The 21,418-nt window shown below is 39.8% G+C and overlaps 1 protein-coding gene and 1 pseudogene across 1 annotated transcript in view; both read right to left on the bottom strand.

Annotated features, from left to right (window-relative positions):
- LOC120290487 overlaps positions 1 to 1,995 on the bottom strand; it is a 2,939-nt pseudogene extending 944 nt beyond the window's left edge.
- LOC104421906 (lipid phosphate phosphatase 2) overlaps positions 1 to 21,418 on the bottom strand; it is a 68,696-nt gene that overhangs the window by 24,557 nt on the left and 22,721 nt on the right. The gene's annotated exons all lie outside the window — the stretch shown is intronic.

The raw sequence follows: 21,418 nt of genomic DNA, 5'->3' as shown, positions 1-21,418 counted from the left end.
AAATAACGAGAAGTTTCTTATGACATACTGATGATGAACAATGATATGAACATACAGCTGAAGTAGGATATAACCCACGAAGGACATGACTTAAAAAGAAAGAAGTTGCTATTTTCGGAGCTTTATTGTTTGAGCTAGCTGCAAAGCGTGCAGACATACCATTTATATCATTTGGATAGGGAAGAACTGCATGTAACAAAATGCAGCAACGACCGAACCTGCATAAAAAGAAAAATTGGAAAGGTTGTGGACGAAAGTTATGTATTTCATCTGCAAAGACTAATTCGCACAACCTTTTCTTTTTTATCATTCATGCCACTTCTGCTACTAACCTAAAAGAGCGCCGGCAAATACATCCTGACAATGGCGCCAATAGTCATCGACACGGGAAATAGCGACAAGAGACACAAGAAGCCAAGGGAAATGTATGATGCAGAGTTTTGCAATGTGGCTCTGACGGTCAAATTCTCTAAGTTTCCCTGCTAGATACCATGAAAGGTAACTGAGACCTGCGAAGGACCCTGGATGTGGACAATCAATGAGCCTTCTGCACCGTCATACCATGGAAACAAAATAATAATAAGAAAAGTCAACTACGAAAGCCAATTGTCTCAGGTTACCATCTGATTTCGCAATTAATTTGAGAATTGTCGAGAGATTTTAATTGCAGTTTAGCTATTCTCAACATTTGCAGGATCATGTTGACCGACATCTTTTTGAAAGGTTACGAACCATACTGAGCTGTGTGAATTCCTGAGTCAAATTTGTAAACTAGTCTGGCGTTCCAGCAAAAAAAAACTTGCAGATATATCAAGATTGTTCCGTTTTTTCTAATTCCAGTATCATGATCTTTGGCATCTGGACAAGAATTATTTAGAAGTCTTGCATCGAGTAAACCTAAGAAAATTGGTGACCCAGCGAAGAGGGCGGAGTCTTGTGTGACATTAAAAAGTGCTGGCTGTTTTTCCTATCCAGGTGGTCCAGTTCAAAAGGCCTTTCGAGGAGAACTCAGGATTGAAGAAAGCCGCATTACGAGAATCGAATCAACCCATTCTTATGTTTTCACACGAGCATGACGAAAAAATCAGTCGTTTCACGTATACTCACAAGAGGTATGCCCACTGGGGAAGCTTTTGTAGCCTTCCTTTATCACAGCCTTATCTCCATGACAGATGACATCCTTCATCATAGGATCAAAAACCTGGCATGCGAATGACCATGGGAAGTTTAAGGAATTGAATAACGCAAGAGAATTCTTATGCTTACGCCTGGGGAAGGGAGGGGTGTTAAGCGAAACCAAATGCCTGCAGCATGAGGATCGGAACTCACTCCTATTCCATCAGGGAAACTCCGCCAAAACAAGTCTGGTCTCAGTCGTCCAACGGTGTCTTTCAGAGCATCGGTAATCATTGCAGTCAGCACCACGGAAGATATAACCCCTGCAATTTGCATATATTCTCCACGTCAGCTAAAGATTCTCTCGAACAATATTTCAGGACGTACAGAGTTCGTCTGAATGGATGGGAAGGATAGAGGAAGCACCCAAGATCGCAGGACGGAAGTCATGAATGTCGTGACGGGTTAAGTAGTAAACGAGAAAGACGATGAACGGAAGCACTATGGTGAGAATCTGCCCAGGACAAAGGGTCGGGATTAGTCTTCTTGAGAGAGAGAGAGAGAGAGAGAGAGAGAGAGAGAGAGATTGGCCATGAAGACGGAGATTACGTAGCAGATGGCAGCACCTGTGGAGTGAATATTTCAAGACTTAGCGAGAACACTCACCGGGACAGCCCAAAAGAGCGCAGTGTTGGTCTTAAGAGGAGGGTATTTCATGTCGGTCATCATGCCAACAAGACGGCGAAACGGTTCTATCATAAGCAAGATGGCTTCTATCACCAAGAGAAGCAAAAGAATGAGCCAGTCATGCTTCTGCGTCATTGCCACCTTGAATCGAAGGGATCGAGGAGTGTGAGATCCCAACTCGATGTCCGGCATTTTGCGTGCCTGCATAGCCGAATCGATTACTTTGGAAACAAGAAGGAAGCCAGAAGCCACGGAAAAGTCAGATAAATGAAAGGCTTCACCCACAAAGAATGGGACTTGAAGGCCAGGAACCAATCACGCAGATTTAGTCAAGGAAAGGTGGACATTGGAGTGTAGATCGAAAAGTAAAAAATGGGGAGAAGTTGCGTTTTAGATTAGAAAAGTTGTAAGTAGACAAAAGCTTCAGCCAGAGAACAAAATATCAAGAAAATGTGAAAACACCCGTCTTTTTCTGGGAATGATATGGAGTTGGTGAAGAGCAAAGGCGACTGCAAATTTGTAGTCTACAACGCCCAAACCAAGGAAAAAAAACAAAGCAACGGCACATGCAAAGTTAGAAAGCAAAAGAGGAGTGTCAAGAAGCTGAAATCGATATTGTCGGGTTCATCGGCTTCATCTTCAAGTTAGAACGATACCACACACACACCCAAACAAACCAGAAGGATCATTTCTGGAATCCATTTCATCAGAAAAGCCGAAGCAGAAACAAAGGGTCGAATAGATGCAGAAGCGCATGAGAGAGACAGAGGGGAGAAAGTCGAAGAAGTAGCTGAACCTTGGGAAAATCGGTTCAATCGGCGAAGCGAAGCAGAGGCAAGAAAACTCGTTTCGAGAATGGACGTGCATGGGTCTGGAGTCTGGACCGAGTTGTATATATATGCAGCATCGCAGGACGAAGACGGACAAGCTAGTCCGAGTTGAATCGCAGGATGAAAACTGACACCATAGACCGAGAAAGGGACGTGCGTGGGCAATGGACCGATTTATACATTTATGCAGCATCTCAGGATGAAAACGGAGCCTAAAGACCGAGAAAGGGACGTGCGTGGGCGATGGACTGATTTATACATGTTGGCTGGGTCCACCTTCATGTGGGGCCCAGCCAGCATTAAAAAAAAAAAAAAGAAAAAGAATAAAAAGAAGTGGAGTTGTCGTACGTGGGGTGTGCGTCCAAAGAGAGGAGAGAGAAAAACCAGAAAAGAAAACTGCAGCAAAGGCGAAAGAGAAGAGAGGAAGAGCGCTGCAACTTTGCGGCTTTGATTCGAAGGCTAAATATTGTCGGAATCGGCTCAAATTTCAGTATGTTGTTCGTCAGACCGAGGGCTACGAGTTGATGGTTTTTGTTCGTCGAGAACCATCTCCAAATTCTCCATTGCGGTTAAGGTTTTCTTGCTCCAAACTTATTTGTCTACCTATGTGGTGAGAAGAAGATGATTGTAATGTTGATGTTGAGACTCTAGTGTGTGTCTAGAGAAGAATACTTTGTGTATCATGCTATTCTTGGTGATTAGTGGATGTTTTTGGGCGGTCCGTGGTTTTTCCAGCATCGGGTTTTCCACGTTAAATCCTTGGTGTCGTTATTTGCTTTGTCTACTTATTATTTCGGCGTTATATTTGCATTTTGTGAGGCTATATATATTGCTGGTTGTTGCTGGGGGTTAAGAAAATTTTAGTTGATTTAGCTTCGGGGGAGAAATTGATCCTGGATAGCGTTTGGCTTTGGTGAATTGTTGTACCCGAGTTCTCCCCAACAAGTGGTATCAGAGCACGGTTGAATTTTAGTGTTAAATGGAAGAAACCAGCAGCACCATGTTTAAGTTAAATGCCTCGAATTATTCTATTTGGAAGCCTCGGATGGAAGATGTGTTATATTGCAAAGACTTATTTGATCCTATTGAGGGTGATGAAGCCAAAGGAGATAAGGAAGACAAAGAATGGGAGAGAATGAATCGGAAAATAGTTGGGTTTATCCGACAATGGATTGATGATAGTGTTTTTCATCATGTTGCTCAAGAAACGAGGGCGGACACTTTGTGGAAGAAATTACAAGATCTTTATGAGACAAAAACTCCACAAAATAAAGCTCTTCTAGTTAAGCGACTTGTGAATTTGAGATACAAGGAGGGGAGTAACATGGCGGAACACTTGAGTGAATTTCAAGATGTTGTAAATCAATTGACAAATCTTGAGATTGATCTTGGTGATGAATTGCAGTCATGCTTATTACTTGGTACTCTTCCCGATAGTTGGGACACCTTGGTTGTGGCATTAAATAACTCGGCTCCTTTTGGTGTGCTTTCTATGAGCATGGTTAAAGAAAACTTGTTCAATGAAGAAACAAGAAGAAAAGGCTTGAATTATGCCTCTACATCAGATGCTCTTGTTATAGAAAACAGGGGAGAAGTCAATCAAGAAGGTTTCAAAGAAATGATACCCGAGGCAAGTCAAGAGGAAGGTCGAAATCAAGACCGAGGAGGAGTGTCAAGTGTTATAATTGCGGTAAAATGGGACATTATGCAAAAAGAGTGTTGGTTGTCAAAGAGAGATAAATCCCATGATAGAAATGGAGATCAAAAGAAAGAAGAAAAGGAGACTACAATGGCGGTTGCATTTGATGGCGATATTGTGTTTGTATGTGATGACGGATATGTGAATTTTACATGCCAAGACTCTATGTGGGTTGTTGATTCCGCAGCTTCTTTTCATGTCACCTCACGGCGTGATTACTTTGCTTCTTATCGCAGCGGCGACTTTGGTTGCATAAGGATGGGAAACAATGATGTTTCCAAGGTTATTGGCATGGGAGATGTTTATTTGAAAACCGATGTCGGATGTAATTTGCTTTTGAAAAATGTGAGACATGTTCCGGATATTAGACTTCACTTGATCTCTACGGGTGCCTTGGATGATGATGGTTATTGTAATTCATTCTTTGATGGCAAATGGAAGTTGACTAAAGGTTCCATGGTAGTGGCAAAAGGTAAGAAGACAGGCTCTCTCTACACCATGCAAGCGACTTGATTAAAGAAGAGGTAAATGCAGTGGAGGATTCCTTGGTTGATTTATGGCATATGAGGTTGGGTCATCTTAGCAAGAAATGACTTGAAACTCTTGCTAGAAAGAACCTTTTACCTTTGAAAGAGAAAAATCTAAAGGAATGCACTCATTGTCTAACTGGTAAGCAACATAGATTCTCATTTCAGAGTTCCTCTCCACACAGGAAATTAATTGTACTTGATTTAGTTCACACTTGATGTTTGTTGCATGGATGCTAGAACTCTTGGAGGTGCATTATACTTTGTGACATTTATTGATGACTGTTCTAGAAAAGTGTGGGCTATTGCTTTGAAATCTAAAGATCAGGTGCTTGAGGCTTTCAAGCAATTTCATGTCAATGTGGAAAGAGAAACCGGGAAGAAGCTGAAATGTGTTCGGGCTGACAACGGTGGTGAATATAGAGGCCCATTTGAACACTATTGTAAGGATTATGGTATCAAGTTTGAGAAGACTGTTCCAAAAACACCACAGCATAATGGAGTGGCAGAGAGAATGAACCGGACAATTAATGATCGGATTCGGTGTATGCTTTCTAATGCGAAGTTGCCTAAGTCATTTTGGGGTGAAGCGATGAGAACAGCAGTAAACTTGATAAATCTTTCTCCATCGGTTCCTCTTAAGGGGGATGTTCCGCAAAGAGTTTGGAGTGGCAAAGATGTTTCCTACAGCTATCTAAAAGTGTTCGGTTGTCGGGCATTTGTGCATGTTCCAAGAGATGAAAGATCCAAGCTTGATGACAAGTCTAAACAATGTATCTTCTTAGGTTATGGACATGAAGAGTTTGGCTACAGGTTATGGGATCCAGTTGCAAAGAAAGTCATTAGAAGTCGAGATGTGGTGTTTTGTGAGTATCAAACTATTGAAGACATTGACAAGGTGGAGAGACCAAAGAATACAGCTCAACGTTCAGTTAGTTTCAGCCCAAATCCTTCTAATGTTGATAGAAATCATGGAGGAGAAGTGCAAGGAAGTCATGAAGATGGTGAGTCCTCACATAATGTTGATTCTTCAGCTGATACAGGTGAAATAGTTGAGGAAGAGCAATCTATCATACCTCAAGTTAGAAGATCTGAAAGAGAATGTAGGCCTTCTCAAAAATATTTGCCACATGAGTATGTGTTACTCACTGATGCAGGGGAGTCAGAAACTTATGAAGAGGCTATATCATGTGAAAGAAAGAATGAGTGGCATGAAGCCATGCAAGAGGAGCTTAAATCCTTGCATGAGAACCACACATTTGAATTGGTGAGGTTGCCTCGGGGTAAGAGAACACTCACAAATAAGTGGGTGTATAAGTTGAAGACGGAAGAAAATAGTTTACAACCACGATACAAGGCTAGACTTGTTGTGAAGGGCTTTCGTCAAAAGAAGGGCATAGACTTTGAAGAGATTTTTTCACCGGTTGTAAAGATGTCTTCTATTCGAGTTGTTCTTGGATTGGCTGCCAGTTTAAATTTAGAAATTGAACAACTTGATGTAAAGACGGCTTTTCTTCATGGAGACCTAGAAGAGGAGATATATATGGAGCAACCAGAAGGTTTTGAAGTTGAAGGCAAGGAGCACCTTGTATGTAGATTGAGGAAAAGCTTATATGGTCTCAAGCAAGCGCCTAGGCAATGGTATATAAAGTTTGAGTCATTCATGGAAGAACAATGATACGGTAAGACAAATTCCGATTCTTGTGTTTTTATGAAAAGATTCTCAGATAATGATTTTCTTATTCTCCTACTTTATGTGGATGATATGTTGATTGTTGGGCATGATGCCAAGAAAATCAAGAGTTTGAAAAATGAGTTGAGTAAAGCTTTTGCAATGAAAGACCTAGGCTCGGCTAAGCAAATCTTAGGCATGAGAATTACTTGTGATAGGAAGAATAAGTATATTGAGAAGGTGCTTGAAAGATTCAACATGAGCACATGTAAACCGGTGAGTACTCCACTTGCAGGCCATTTCAAGTTGAGTAGTAATGAGTGTCCTTCAAGTGAGAAAGAGAAGGTTGAGATGATGAAAATTCCTTATGCATCGGCCGTGGGTAGTTTGATGTACGCCATGGTTTGTACAAGACCGGATATTGCTCATGCAGTTGGTGTTGTAAGTAGATTTCTCTCTAATCCAGGTAAGGAACATTGGGCCGCTGTTAAATGGATTTTGAGATATCTTAGAGGCACTTCTACACTTTGCTTGTGCTATGGAAATGCAAAACCTGAGTTGAGTGGCTTCTCGGATGTGGACTATGCCGGTGATGTTGATTCCCGAAAATCCACATCGGGTTTTATAATAATCTTTGCAGGGGGAGCTGTTTCATGGCAATCGAGATTGCAAAAATGTACCGCTTTGTCTACAACTGAAGCGGAGTATATTGCTATTACCGAAGGAGGTAAAGAACTTTGTGGATGCAAAAATTCCTACAAGAGTTGGGCTTGAAGCAAGAGAAATTTGTTCTATATTGCGATAGCATGAGTGCCATCCATCTTAGCAAGAATCCGGTGTTTCATTCAAGATCGAAGCATGTTGATGTGAAGTATCATTGGATCCGAGAAAAGCTAGAAGAGAAGCTCTTCCTACTTGAGAAAGTTCATACCGACAACAATATGTCCGACATGATGACCAAAGCCTTGCCTGTGATGAAGCTTGATGCTTGTAGAAGAAAAGCGGGCATGACGAATCTTCCCACATGAGGTGGAGGGGGAGATTTGTTGGCTGGGTCCACCTTCATGTGGGGCCCAGCCAGCATTAAATAAAAAAAAAGAAAAATAATAAAAAGAAGTGGAGTTGTCGTACGTGGGGTGTGCGTCCAAAGAGAGGAGAGAAAAACCAGAAAAGAAAACTGCAGCAAAGGAGAAAGAGAAGAGAGGAAGAGCGCTGCAACTTTGCGGCTTTGATTCGAAGGCTAAATATTGTCGGAATCGGCTCAAATTTCAGTATGTTGTTCGTTAGACCGAGGGCTACGAGTTGATGGTTTTTGTTCGTCGAGAACCATCTCCAAATTCTCCAGTTGCGGTTAAGGTTTTCTTGCTCCAAACTTATTTGTCTACCTATGTGGTGAGAAGAAGATGATTGTAATGTTGATGTTGAGACTCTAGTGTGTGTCTAGAGAAGAATGCTTTGTGTATCATGCTATTCTTGGTGATTAGTGGATGTTTTTGGGCGGTCCGTGGTTTTTCCCGCATCGGGTTTTCCACGTTAAATCCTTGGTGTCGTTATTTGCTTTGTCTACTTATTATTTCGGCATTATATTTGCATTTTGTGAGGCTATATATATTGCTGGTTGTTGCTGGGGGTTAAGAAAATTTTAGTTGATTTAGCTTCGGGGGAGAAATTGATCCTGGATAGCGTTTGGCTTTGGTGAATTGTTGTACCCGAGTTCTCCCCAACAATACATTTATGCAGCATCTGAGGACGAAAACGGAACTTACAGTCCGAGAAAGGGACGTGCGTGGGCAATGGACTGATTTATACATTTATCCAGCATCTTAGGACGAAAACGGAGCCTAAAGACCGAGAAAGGGACGTGCGTGGGCAATGGACTGATTTATACATTTATCCAGCATCTTAGGACGAAAACGGAGCCTAAAGACCGAGAAAGGGACGTGCGTGGGCAATGGACTGATTTATACATTTATGCAGCATCTGAGGATGAAAACGGAACCTACAGTCCGAGAAAGGGACGTGCGTGGGCAATGGACTGATTTATACATTTATCCAGCATCTTAGGATGAAAACGGAACCTACAGTCCGAGAAAGGGACGTGCGTGGGCAATGGACTGATTTATACATTTATCCAGCATCTTAGGATGAAAACGGAGCCTACAGACCGAGAAAGGGACATGCGTGGGCAATGGACCGATTTATACATTTATGCAGCATCTCAGGATGAAAACGGACTCCATAGACCGGGTTGAATCGCAAGATGAGAAGGGGCACCAAAAATCGTGTTGACCACCTGAATGCGTATCAACGGAAGATCATAAGATTTAGAAAAGAAGAAGGAAAGAAATTGCTTAGCACGCAGAGTGACCCCAAATTCAAGTGAACGCGATCCTTCTTGTGGCATCGACGGCATCGACGATCCCTGTGGAAGGCACGTACGAAGCAAGAACGGCACCTACCCTGACGGGCTGCACGGCTCTTTCGATCATCCCGGAATTCATGTCCCCAACCACAGCGAGCGAGCACGCGTCGACGCCCTTTGTTCCTCCAAGAACAAGAAATCAATTTTAAGCGAAAGTTATGATCGGTGCATAATGAAATTAAATAAGGATATTTTAGTTAACGAGGTTGTTGAGCATGATAACCAAAAGGTTCTCTTTTCTATATAATTTGTGAGTACCGTGTTGAAGATGGTGGTGATCTTTCTTATGAAGTATGTGTTCCGCTTAGACACGATTGGACCGCCAAGAAAGATTTGGGGCCCCGAGTTCGGGACAGCGATTTGACTTGTGTTTACCGGAAGGCGATTCATTGCGAGCTGTTTCAGCTCTCCTTCTCTCGTAACCGCGTCCCCCCGGTTCTTCGTTCTTGCATTTCAACCCGAGCACGAAGAGGTGGTTGTATTATTATTCATGTCGAAGGGCCCCGCCGTCCTACAGCCCCTACCTAATTCAATAGTCCAAGATTCTTGTTTTTGCATTACATTGGCTAACCTCACCTTCCTGGAAGCTCCGTTTGCCGATTTTAGGAATGTGTAGGTTCTCTACTAAAATGGAGAGAAAAACATATGAGATTTATTTTGAAAAAGAAAAGTCCTTAAAACTGATTGCTCCTGTTCCATGGAAAATGTTTAAATGAAAATTATTGTCTACAATGAAAACTTCTTCCCCGACTAATTATTTATGTCAAGCAAGATAATCAATTATTTTTAGGAAAAATATTTTGCTAAATTTGGTGGAAAAAAAAAACGATCAAGATCTCTCTTTCTATTGTATATAATAATCATGTAGATCAATAACCAGAAGCAGATTTGTTGAGAAGCCGCAATCGATATTTTCGCATTCATCAGCTTCATCTTCACGTTAGAACGTTACCACACACACAAACCCATGCAAGCAAGATGTCACGCCCCGAACCTCAAGAACGCGCACATCCCACTGCAGTTGATAGAAAAGCAACTTCCCAGGACACGTCATCGACCCATTCTCTTTTTAATGCACACGCAGAAGCAAGTAAATAATCCCCAGACAAAATTCAATTGGGATAGAAAAGCAGGATCACATTTTTAAAACCAACCACATACTTTTTATATATATCAAACCAGTTCATTTACAGGACTAAGCTATTAACAAAAGATCTACAGAAGATCAGTCCTCAAAAACTAAGCTGTCCTAAGATCAGCTAGACAGGTCCATTCGCTAGCTCTTCAATCGGGATCAACGAAGTAAAAAATTCTCTCAGCGACCCTCATTGGTCTACCAAAAAGCTTCGAAGGATCCGCCATCTAGGGACCTGAAATATTATCCCACAGCCGGGATGAGATAATGTCTCAGCGAGTCCTACCCTCTAAAACTCGATTAGGAAGAAAATAAGCCTGAGGATGCTCTAGCCACACAAAGAGAATAGAGAACTTATGTCGCCTCAGTCCTTCCTGCACGTTAGTGAAATTCATACGTCGATAAATTCATACCATCTATCAATTCATATCATCTATCAATTCATACCATCTATCTATCCATCCATTAATAAATCACGGCTCACACAAGCTGACATGGATGCAATGCTCTCACAAGTTGATATAGATGGTAGCTCGCACAAACTGATATATGGATCGTTGCTCTCACAAGCTGATAAACGATCATTGCTCTCACAAGCTGACATATAGTGCTCACACAAGCTGACATATATAAACCAATTGCTCACCAAAGCGGTACATATATTTAAACCATAGAACTAGGTATACAATCCAATAACATCCAATGATTCAAACGATCTTACAAACCAATTACGGTGCCAAAAGCCAACACCGGGTATTTTCAAGTTAAATACCAAAACTTCTCCAATTTCACTCAATTCCACACTTTGGAATTATTAACCATAATCATTCTTTCCACTCAATTTCTCAATTTAACAAATAATTAGCACAAATCGACCGCACTACTGCGATCAACGCGAAATTCTAACGACCGGCCATCCCGGCAAAATTTTCGAAATTATTAAATAATTAAATTTAATTCCGAAAATTAAATAATTAAATATTATATTCTAATAATTTAATATAATAAAATAATATTTAAAAAAGTGAAATAATTAATTAATTAAAAATAATTAATTAGGGCTTAAACTAGATTACACTAATTTAAACATACAATTAGCCATAATTAAACATCCATTAAAATAATCATACAACTAATCTAATTTACATTAAAATAATCTAATCTAACCACCAAAACCTAATTAGACTAATCTAAACACTCCTTAAGCATGATTATCTTACTAAGCGAGGTTTAGAGGATAAACTCACCGGTTTTGCGCGTCGGTGAGTTCATGGCGACTACGACGCCAAGGCGGTCGATAAACCTTGAAGTGTCGACACCAACGAAGGCCGAGAAGACACTGAAAACGGGCCTCGAAGTCTGGAACTTCTTGCTGTCTTCTGCTTTTGATCTGGGCTGAACTGCAAAGAAGAAACCAGCAACTTCAACGGCGAAAACGGGCCGATCGGAGCTCCGGCGAGCGGGTGTTTGGCGACCAGCAGCTCCCGAGGGTCAAGAGAATCTTATTGGAGGTTGGTATGGGTGGAGGTAGGGTAGAAATTGGGAGAAAATGGCTGAAAACCGCGAAACGGACAAAACAGGCGGAACCAGGCGAGTCCAGACGGTCCGGCGAGTGGCGGCTTCGGGCGGCCGTACGGGACGGCCGGAGAATCGTTCCGGCGGCGAGGTGCTCCGGAATGGTCTGGATGTCATCTTCGCGGCCATGGGTGGCTCGTTCGCTGATTCAACCGGGAAGTTAACTTTTTACTCGAATCTTTGGCGAAAGGTCGGCTGAAGCAAAAACTGGAACGAGGGGAAAACAAAGGAGGAAATGGGGTCCGATGGGCATGCGACGGTGGAGGGCTGATGCTGCTCAGTTCCTCTGGTTTTTGCTGAGCTTCTCTCCTTCAACAATAATGGAGAAAGCCTTGGATTAAAGGAGAAGAAGCTGTTGAAGAGTGGGGGTTCTCCTTGGGCTCTCTAGAGCTCAACACTTGCCATCTTCTCATTGGCTTTGCCCCCACCATGATACCACATGACCTTAGCCACTCTCTCTCTCTCCTCTAATCTTCCTTTACAAGCTTGGCAATAGGTGCAAAATGTGGTGTGCCATGGGAGCTACGAATTTTAGACATTCCCCCATTCAATTCTCTCTCAATTCCATCCAATTGAAGCTCAATTAAATCAACCCATGTGTCATCGGCCTTCTCATGACATTTCCCTGTCAAATGATTCAACTCGCATCCTGAAGATTCGATTAAAAACGACCCTCTGACAATCCCGAACAAAAATAGCCTTACTTTGCTTTTCCGCCAAAAATGTCGGTTTGTAGAAAAATCTTCTGAAGATGAGTTGATGTTCCTAAAATGAATTGTGACATGGCAGAACTTTCAATTTCTGAATTCGGGTTTAAAATCACGGTTAATTTCAATCTGGCGCGATTCGAGCTCGTCCTAATCTACCGAGAAGCTTTTAGGAAATTTTCAGTGCAATTGACCCGTGGTTGATTATTTTCAAGCCACGAAGTAATATTCGACACATTGGCGACTCTCGATCGTCGTGAAAATCTTGAGGTTTTAAATACGAACGCAGGGTACCCAAAACGACAGAATAATCAGTTTAGTGTTGGTCGACGAGGATATTGAAATCAGGTGGAATCACCCACACTCTAATTACATATCTCAGTCGAATCGACATATTACTGATCTCTGTTCGATTCTGACAGTATCATAATGATCCTTGCAGATTTATACGGTCGAGCAGTCGATTCATGGTCAGATTCTCAAGCCTATTGCATTTACATTCCTTAACGGCTTCACCTAATAGACTAATTATCTCATGAGTGATCGGCTCGGAGAATTAAACTATAAGCGCGTCGATGAAAAGTCTGTCTCATTTAATTTGAAAATAGAATCATAAATTTGGGATGTCACACAAGAATGACCATTTCTAGAATCCATTTCATCTGAAAAGCCGAAGCAGAAATGAAGGGTTAGATAGATTCAGAAGCACATGACAGAAACAGTGGAGAATATTGGAGAAGCAAGACCTTGCGAAATCGATCCGATCTGCTAGAAGCCTTGAAGCAAAGCGAAGCCAAGAGTATTATCACTTGCTAAATACAAAGCGCGGGCACAGTTCAGACGATGTATACCCACATATAGTAGAAGGTAGGCGCACCACTTAGGGTGAAATGTCAGTCCTACCCTTGTGAGGATTAGGAGTGCTAAATTTGATAATGACATGATGGTAAGTCAAAATTTAGGTAGTCCTCTAGCGCACGGCAATCTTTTTTTTTTTTTTTCCAAATCCAGGGAGCTAGTGATTGCGCGGTCAAGCGACCAACCGGCACCTTTCTTTCCTCCGACTCCGTCAACGAATTCTCAAACAAATTCGAAAAGATATATTTATTTTAATAGCTCGAGCTCACTAAGAATTAAACCGAGGCATCAAATTTAAAAGACAATACCCCTTATTAATAGAATTATCATTTGAAATGTAAGTCGCTAAGACCAAAAATATATTGACATAAATCTACTTCATTTCAAATTAAGGTAGAATTTAAAAATGAATAACTAATACAATTCATCAACGGAACAAAAGTTCTTCTAGTTTCGATCGTAATTTTATTTCCATTCAGCAACATATATTCTTACTCTAAAAGTGTCAATAAATTTAATCGAAGGATTACAATGAAATTACAGTTCACTTAATATAGAACGATAGAATTTAAAAAAATCTGAAAAAAGGGGGAAAATACGTCTTTGTATATAGGAAACACTGTATCCAAATGATCATGGCAATTTGGAGTTGCAGAAAATGAAAGGAAAAGGAAGGAAGGTTATCCACTTATTTCACAAAAAAATAACTTTCAGGAAAACATTTTCCGAATTTTCAAGCATTGGTTTCATGGAAAACAAACTAGTTGAGAAAAATATTTTCCATCAATGGAACAAAAAAGTATTCTAAAATTGGGGAAAATGTTTCCCACTTTTCAAGTACAGGAAAATATTTTTCCATATTTTCTTTTACCTCACCTTTTTTTTTTTCACAAAACAACTCTTCCTTTTACTTTTATTTTTTATTTTTTTTATATATTTTTGAAAAATGGAGTTTTTATTTCTTCTTCTTCTTCTTCTTCTTCTTTTCATTTTCTTTATTTTTCTTGCTCTTCTTCCTCAGCCGATTGCTGGCCATAAGATAGCGAGGATCTAGCTTGCTATCGTCGAGTGAGCTCGGCTTCGTTGGATCAAGTGAGGCTCGACCTCATTGGAATCTAGTAAGCTAGAGCCTCGCCGACACCCTATGGCGAGGCTCGAGCTTGATATAGCTAGTAATAGCACCTAGAGAGGGGTGAATATGTGTTTAAATAATTTCTCGAGATATGAAAGTAATACTAGGCAAACAATAGAAAGAAAGCTCTCCTTTAGTTAACAAAACGAACTAAGAACAAAGTAAAGTAGAGAGTAGAGAAGAGAAAATTGAACACAAGGTTTATAGTGGTTCAGCTTATTTCAAGCCTACGTCCACTCTTCTGCATTGACAGCCTACTGGCTGGATTTCACTATGAACAAAAGAGATATTACAGCACTACTTTCCCTTGATTCCACAGTGTAGATATTCTATCACACTTCCTCAAGATATCTCAAAGTATAGACTCTCTTTTGCGTATAAAATTTCGCTTAGCAAATGAATTGACTTAGAATCAAAGAGCTTCGGACTTTGGAATTCTTCTATCGTACACACCTCAAACACCTGGAACATCTTCCTTTTATACTCCTTTGTGCCATCATACCTGTTGGCACTTACCAAAGGAATTCTTCCAATCCTCCCGTTGGACAGAATCAATTAAGAAGATTGTTCGAGCTATTAGAGGAACATGTCGATAGCCCATCAATCATGCTCGCCCATACAATCAAGATCTTGGTTTCCATAAGTAGAACCTTCCAAGAATACTTCGCCAATCATCGAATCTTTAATCATTCTTGATTTGAATAAAGAAATCCCTTACGTCATATCTAGCCAAGAGATCTTCTCCAGTCGATAAGGCCAAATCCTTAATGAAGTAGATCTGGATAGCCTTTCAATGAGAATAGACTTTGAGTCTTGAGTATGGTAATCCGGAGGTCTTTAGACTTTAATAGTAGAGTATGCAAAGCTTCAGACTAGACTAATAGAAACGTTTTGTTAGCTTCAAAATATTCCAGAAAGATTTCTCCAACAATCTCCCCCTTTTTTATGGTGAGAAAACTTTCCTGCAGATTTGAATAATTTGACCTGCAAAATATTACTCAAGCAAATATAGATATCTCATAAAGATTAATAGCTTAATGATAACACTAGAATTTGCAATCACAGAAGATAGGTTAGTCTTTCATGAGAGCTTAGCCATTCATAAGATATCAATAGTACTTAATATAAACAGCAGTCAAATCCAAATCCAAATCCACGTTCAGTCAATCCTCATCAAGACACAGACACACAAGTCAGACACACATCAAAACAACTAAAAATTCAACAAGTTTAAGTTCAAAGATTTCAAATCTCGCATCTCTCCCCCTTTTTGTCATCATAAAAAAGGTTGAGATGGGAATAGAATGGAGTCAAGTTTGCTTGGGAATGCGAACAAGCTGGAAATCTCCCATGGACTGGATGATGCATTCCAGCTTTTTCAGTTCTTCCTTTAGATGATTCACCTCTTCACCTTTAGCATTGGCTTGAATGAAGAGCAAGAGCTTGGATCTAATCGACAATGAAACGGAAGAAGCTTGTCCCGCATTCTTCAAGTTCGAACTTCGCTTTCCAAAGCATATATCTGACCCCGCATTTCCAAAAGAACATCAACGATTTTGCGAAAATCTGCTAAGTTATCAGTCTGTGTACTGGCTTCGGCACGATCTGATGGGGTAAAAGCAGACGATGGTATATCAGCATAATCACGCAGATTTGGCGATGAAGCACCATGTCCCTCCTCAGGAAATTGAGAGGCATGAATGTCCTCTGGATCTACTAGAGAGCAACTGACTCATTCATTGATAACAGGATATGAGGACATTCCTCTGTTTTCACCATCTCCCCCTTTTCCATGGCTTCAGGTGGAGAAGAGAGTTCCTCATGCTCTCCTTCCTGTTGATTTTCTCTGTCTTCATCTTCAAACCTTTTCTTCTCTTCTTCTCTTTCTTTAGCTTCTCTCTCCTCTTCTTCCTTCTCCTCTGCTTCTTGCTTCTCTGTTTCTGTTTTTTCTTCTTCTATCTCCTGTTCTTCTCTCTCATTTGCTTCTTTCTCCTATCGTTCCATTGATTCTGGAACAGAACGACTCAGCTTCTTTAATGCTATGGCAGAAATTGTGAGGTCATCCTCATCATCTTCATCAGTAATGAGAACTTTTCTCTTTTTGGATGGAGCAACCATGGGCTCATTCCCTTTTCTTTTCGCTGCAGAAGAGACTTGATGAGATTTGACAGGGGTTTTCTCCTTAAATTTCTCCAACTCCTTGTCGAGTTCTTTCAGACGCATTTTGGACACCATTTTCAGTCCTACCACCATCTTGTCACATGGTCGAACGTAGAGAATTTGTGGAGGCTGAATATTCAAATGTTTGAATATCTTTGACACAAGACTTGGATAAGGAAGTTGGCCATTGTTCTTCACCACTGCTCTATACATGTGAAACAGAATAGTGTGAGGAAGAGAAAACTTTTTCCCAGCATTGATGGCGTACATCGGCTTTGCCTCGAATTAGAAACATCGAGTCTTGGAGGTTGATTTCGATCGAGGCAATTAATCACAATTTTGTGAAGCAGAATATTGAACGCATGCATCCTTGAGTAGGAAATCCTTCCCTCTGTCATTCTCGTCTTTAACAAGTTCCAATGTGGCACGAGCTATAGAGACACCGATGGGTTGATATCTCTCTCTCAACCCCAATCACATCCGCCAACATATCCACATCCACTACAAAGTCCCGATCTCGGACCCGAAAGAAATTCTATTCGCATCCAAGAAACTAAGATTTGAATAGAAATATGCAATTAATTGAGCATAGGCTTCTGTGGTGTCAGAACAGAACTGTTCAAGCTGAAGAAAACTGAACTTTTCCCTCCTATTTACATTTACAGCATCAAAGAAATCAAAATCCACACTCCTAGGGTTTATCACCCCACGCTTCAACAATTTGGAATATAGATCCTTCTGTTCTTTCGATCTAAACAACTCTGTTCTTTTTCCTCGAATTTTCGATGCAACACCCATTCTTGGTTGAAATTCTCTATACAATCTGTCATCATCATTTCCATTTATCGGATTAAATCCCCCAACACGCGGATCACTTGGGATATTTGCAAGGGTTTTTTCTGTCAACCCCTTTGGAGCAATTTCCAAACTCTCCGTTTTTCGCAAAAAGATGTACTCATTCCCATATCCCTTGTCCTTAAGAAACTCATCGATGTAGTTCAATGGAGTACCAATGCTCTTTAAAGCACGGTAAAGCTTATAAATAAAAGAGGGTTTTTGAACTCTTACAGGATCTGCATCTTCAATGATTTCTTCCTCTTGTTAATGACCAGCATCCTGTGGACTAGATGGTGGAGAATGACGTTGCTGAGAATGTTGTGGGCTCTACTACTGATTTGGTGACTCCTCTTCCTCGGTGAGATCAAAGTGAGTAGGCCCCTTACTCATTCGCCGTGGTCCCCTGCATGCGATTCTCGAAGACTTTCTTGAAGACGACATCTTTCTCAGTCTTTGAAAGATTCCTTGCTTGAAGTCAAGAACCATGATTGTTTGAGACTGAGAGTCTCTAGACTTTAACTTCTTCAAGCTTCAAAATGTTGAGTCCGGAACGAGATGATTTCAAATTGACTTTTCTCCAAAGGCTTTGTAAATATATCCGTCAGTTGGTTCTTTGAGTCAACAAACTGAATTGAAACTTCTCCATTTTGAACATGATCTCTAATGAAGTGATGTCGAATTTCTATATGCTTTGCTCTTGAGTGAAGAATCGGATTTTTGGTAAGATTGATTGCACTAGTGTTGTCACAGTTAATCTCCGTGCATGAATCTTTAATTCCAAAGTCTCTTAGATGTTGTTTTATCCACAGAATTTGTGAACAACAACTTCCAAGAGCTACATACTCTGATTCTACTGTAGAAAGAGCTACTATATTTTGCTTCATTGAAAACCAAGACACTGTCCTACTTCCAAGTAACTGACAGGTACCCGAGGTGCTCTTTTTATCAACTCTGCAACTAGCTAGATCTGCGTCTGAATATCCAAGAAGAGTAAAGTCTCCATTTTTAGGATACCCAAGGCCGATGCTTGAAGTTGAAGCAATGTGTTTAATAATACGCTTTGTAGCGCTTAGATGAGATTCTTTAGGGTCTGCTTGAAATCTGGCACAAATGCAAACACTATACAAAATGTCAGGTCTAGAAGCAGTAAGATAGAGAAGTGAACCGATGATACTCCTGTATAGCTTCTGGTCAACTTTCTTTCCTCTTTCATCTTTGTCTATCTTCAAAGAACTTGACATTGGTATTTCAGTCTTTTTGCAATTTCCAGTCCAAACTTTTTGACAAGATCTTTAGCATATTTTTCTTGATGAATAAAAGTCCCTTCCTTCAATTGTTTCACTTGAAGTCCAATAAAGAAGGTTAGTTCACCCATCATGCTCATTTCAAATTCATCCTGCATAGACTTAGAAAATTTCTTGCACAAACTTTCATTAGATGATCCAAAAATGATATCATCAACATATATTTGAACAAGTAGAAAACTTTTGCTTTCTCTTTTGATAAACAAAGTAGTGTCTACTTTACATTTTTTAAAGCCATTTTGAATTAAAAACTTAACCTTTCGTACCAAGCTCGAGGTGCTTGCTTCAATCCATACAAGGCTTTTTTCAGTCTGAATACTGAGTCTGGCTTCTTTGGGTCTTCAAACCCAGGTGGTTGTTCCACATAGTCTTCCTCATGGATAAATCCATTCAGAAAAGCACTTTTTACATCCATTTGGAATAACCTGAAATTCTTATAACAAGCAAAAGCAAGTAATAATCGAATTGCTTCTAACCTTGCTACTGGTGCGTAAGTTTCGTCATAGTCTATCCCTTCTTCTTGCGTATATCCCTTGGCCACGAGTCTTGCTTTGTTTCTTACAACTTTACCTTTTTCGTTCATCTCGTTTCTGAAAACCCATTTAGCTCCAATAATAGATTTACCTTTTGGTTTAGGAGTTAACTCCAAGACATCATTAATACTGAATTGTCTGAGTTCTTCTTGTATAGCTTCAATTCAGCTTTCATCAGATAGAGCTTCTTCTATGCTTTTTAGTTCTATTTCAAAAATAAGGGCCACAGCGCTAGACTCTTCGCGCCTTTTGGATCTTGTGCGAATTCCTTCATTAAAATCGCCAATAATGAGATCTTTGGGATGACTAGACTTATGCTTCCAGTTAATGGTTGATTTGTCAGGTTGATGATCACTTCCTTCATTCGAATCTTCAATAACCATTTGTTGCTGGTCTTTTAGAGTCTGAGTTGCTTCTTGAGATTTAGACTTTGTAAAGTCTGGAGCAGGTTCAGATTCTTCAAGATGAGTCTGAGCAGATTCATTTTGCATAGAATCCTGGAATTTGACATTCATTGATTCCTCCACAGATTGACTCTTCTTGTTATAGACTCTGTAGGCTTTGCTTGAGGTAGAATATTCAAGGAAGATGCCTTCGTCTGATTTTTCTTCAAACTTACCAACTCTATTATTTGCATTTTTCAATATAAAGCATTTGCATCCAAACACATGAAAATATGAAACAATAGGCTTCTTTCCTTTGAATAACTCATAGGGGTTTTTTCCAAAATAGGCCTTAGAAAAACTCTATTTATAATGTAACATGCTGTTAAAACTGCTTCAACCCAAAAATATGAAGAGATGTTACTTTCAATTAAAAGAGTTCTAGCCATTTCTTGAAGTGATCTATTCTTTCTTTCCACAACTCCATTTTGCTTTGGAGTATATGGAGATGAGAACACATGCTGAAAATCAGATTCATCACAGAATTTTGTAAAATCATGATTTTCAAATTCACCTCCATGATCTGTTCTTATACTTGAGATAACATACCATTTTTCATTTTGAACCTTTTTTGCAAACTTTTCAAAGTAAGAGAAAGTTTCAGACTTACTTGCCAGGAAATATACCAAAGTAAATCGTGAGTAATCATCCACAATTATTAGGCAATATTTCTTACCTCCAATACTCTAAGTTCTGGTAGGTCCGAAAAGGTCCATATGCAGAAGCTGTAGCACACGATTAGTGGAAACTTGATTTATTGGTTTAAAGGAATTTATTACCTGTTTTCCCAGTATGCATGGTGTACATAGATCAGACTTTTGGTATGATAATTTGGGTAGACCACGAACAAGCTTCTTTGCTAAAATTTTGGCTATTTGCTTCATATTGATATACCCAAGCTTTTTGTGCCATAAGTTTGCTTCATCTTGAATTGAGATTAGACATTGCGATTCATCTAGTTTCACATCCAAGAGGTAGATATTTCCATGTCTTCGGCCCATGAATGACTGAGTAGAGTCTTTACTGGTTCCTGAACATATTCCCTCTTGAAAATTGATTTTGAAACCAGTATCACACGGTGACTAATGCGAGCGAGTGTAGTTGAGTCATTCAACTAGGGAAACATTGCATATTGTGAGCTTTCCAATCTTTACAGTTCCAAATCCCACAATTCTTCATTTGCTATTTCCTCCAAATGAGACTTTTCCACCATTTACTTGAACGAGCTTAATGAAGCAATTTGAGTCTCATGTCATATGTCTTGAGCATCCACTATCTAGATACCATTTTACCTTTTTCTTGATAGTGATCTGCATTTAAAAAGACTTAAATTTTCTTTGGTACCCATATTTTCTTGGGTCCATTGGTGTTAGTATGATATGCGATTTTTTCCCATACTTTCTTAACAGGTTTCCAAATCATATGACACTCTTTTTCAAAATGATATGTACTATTGCATTTTGAACATCTGAGAGCATTTTGACCCACTGGTTTTACAAATACTTTTTGAAAATGATTTTTGTAAAATGTCTTTGAAAGTCTCTGCTTAATTCTTTCCTTTACTTTAGGAAATTCAATTAAATGAATGGTTTCTGCTGTCATTCCTAAACCAGATTTGTTGAAATAAGGTCTTTGTGCTGAAAGAATTTTTCCAAGTTTCTCATATCCTATTGAGAATCTTTTTGAAATATTTGATTAGTCATTTTTAAAAATGCATTTTCTTTCAAGAGATTATCTTTGCTTTCTTTAAGAGTAGAAACATTCGTGTCTAAATGTTTCAA

Source organism: Eucalyptus grandis, chromosome 2 (genome assembly GCF_016545825.1).
Source record: "Eucalyptus grandis isolate ANBG69807.140 chromosome 2, ASM1654582v1, whole genome shotgun sequence".
Lineage (NCBI taxonomy): Eukaryota > Viridiplantae > Streptophyta > Magnoliopsida > Myrtales > Myrtaceae > Eucalyptus > Eucalyptus grandis.
The sequence above is the reverse complement of the archived record's forward strand: the minus strand, read 5'-3'. Positions and strand labels throughout refer to the sequence as shown.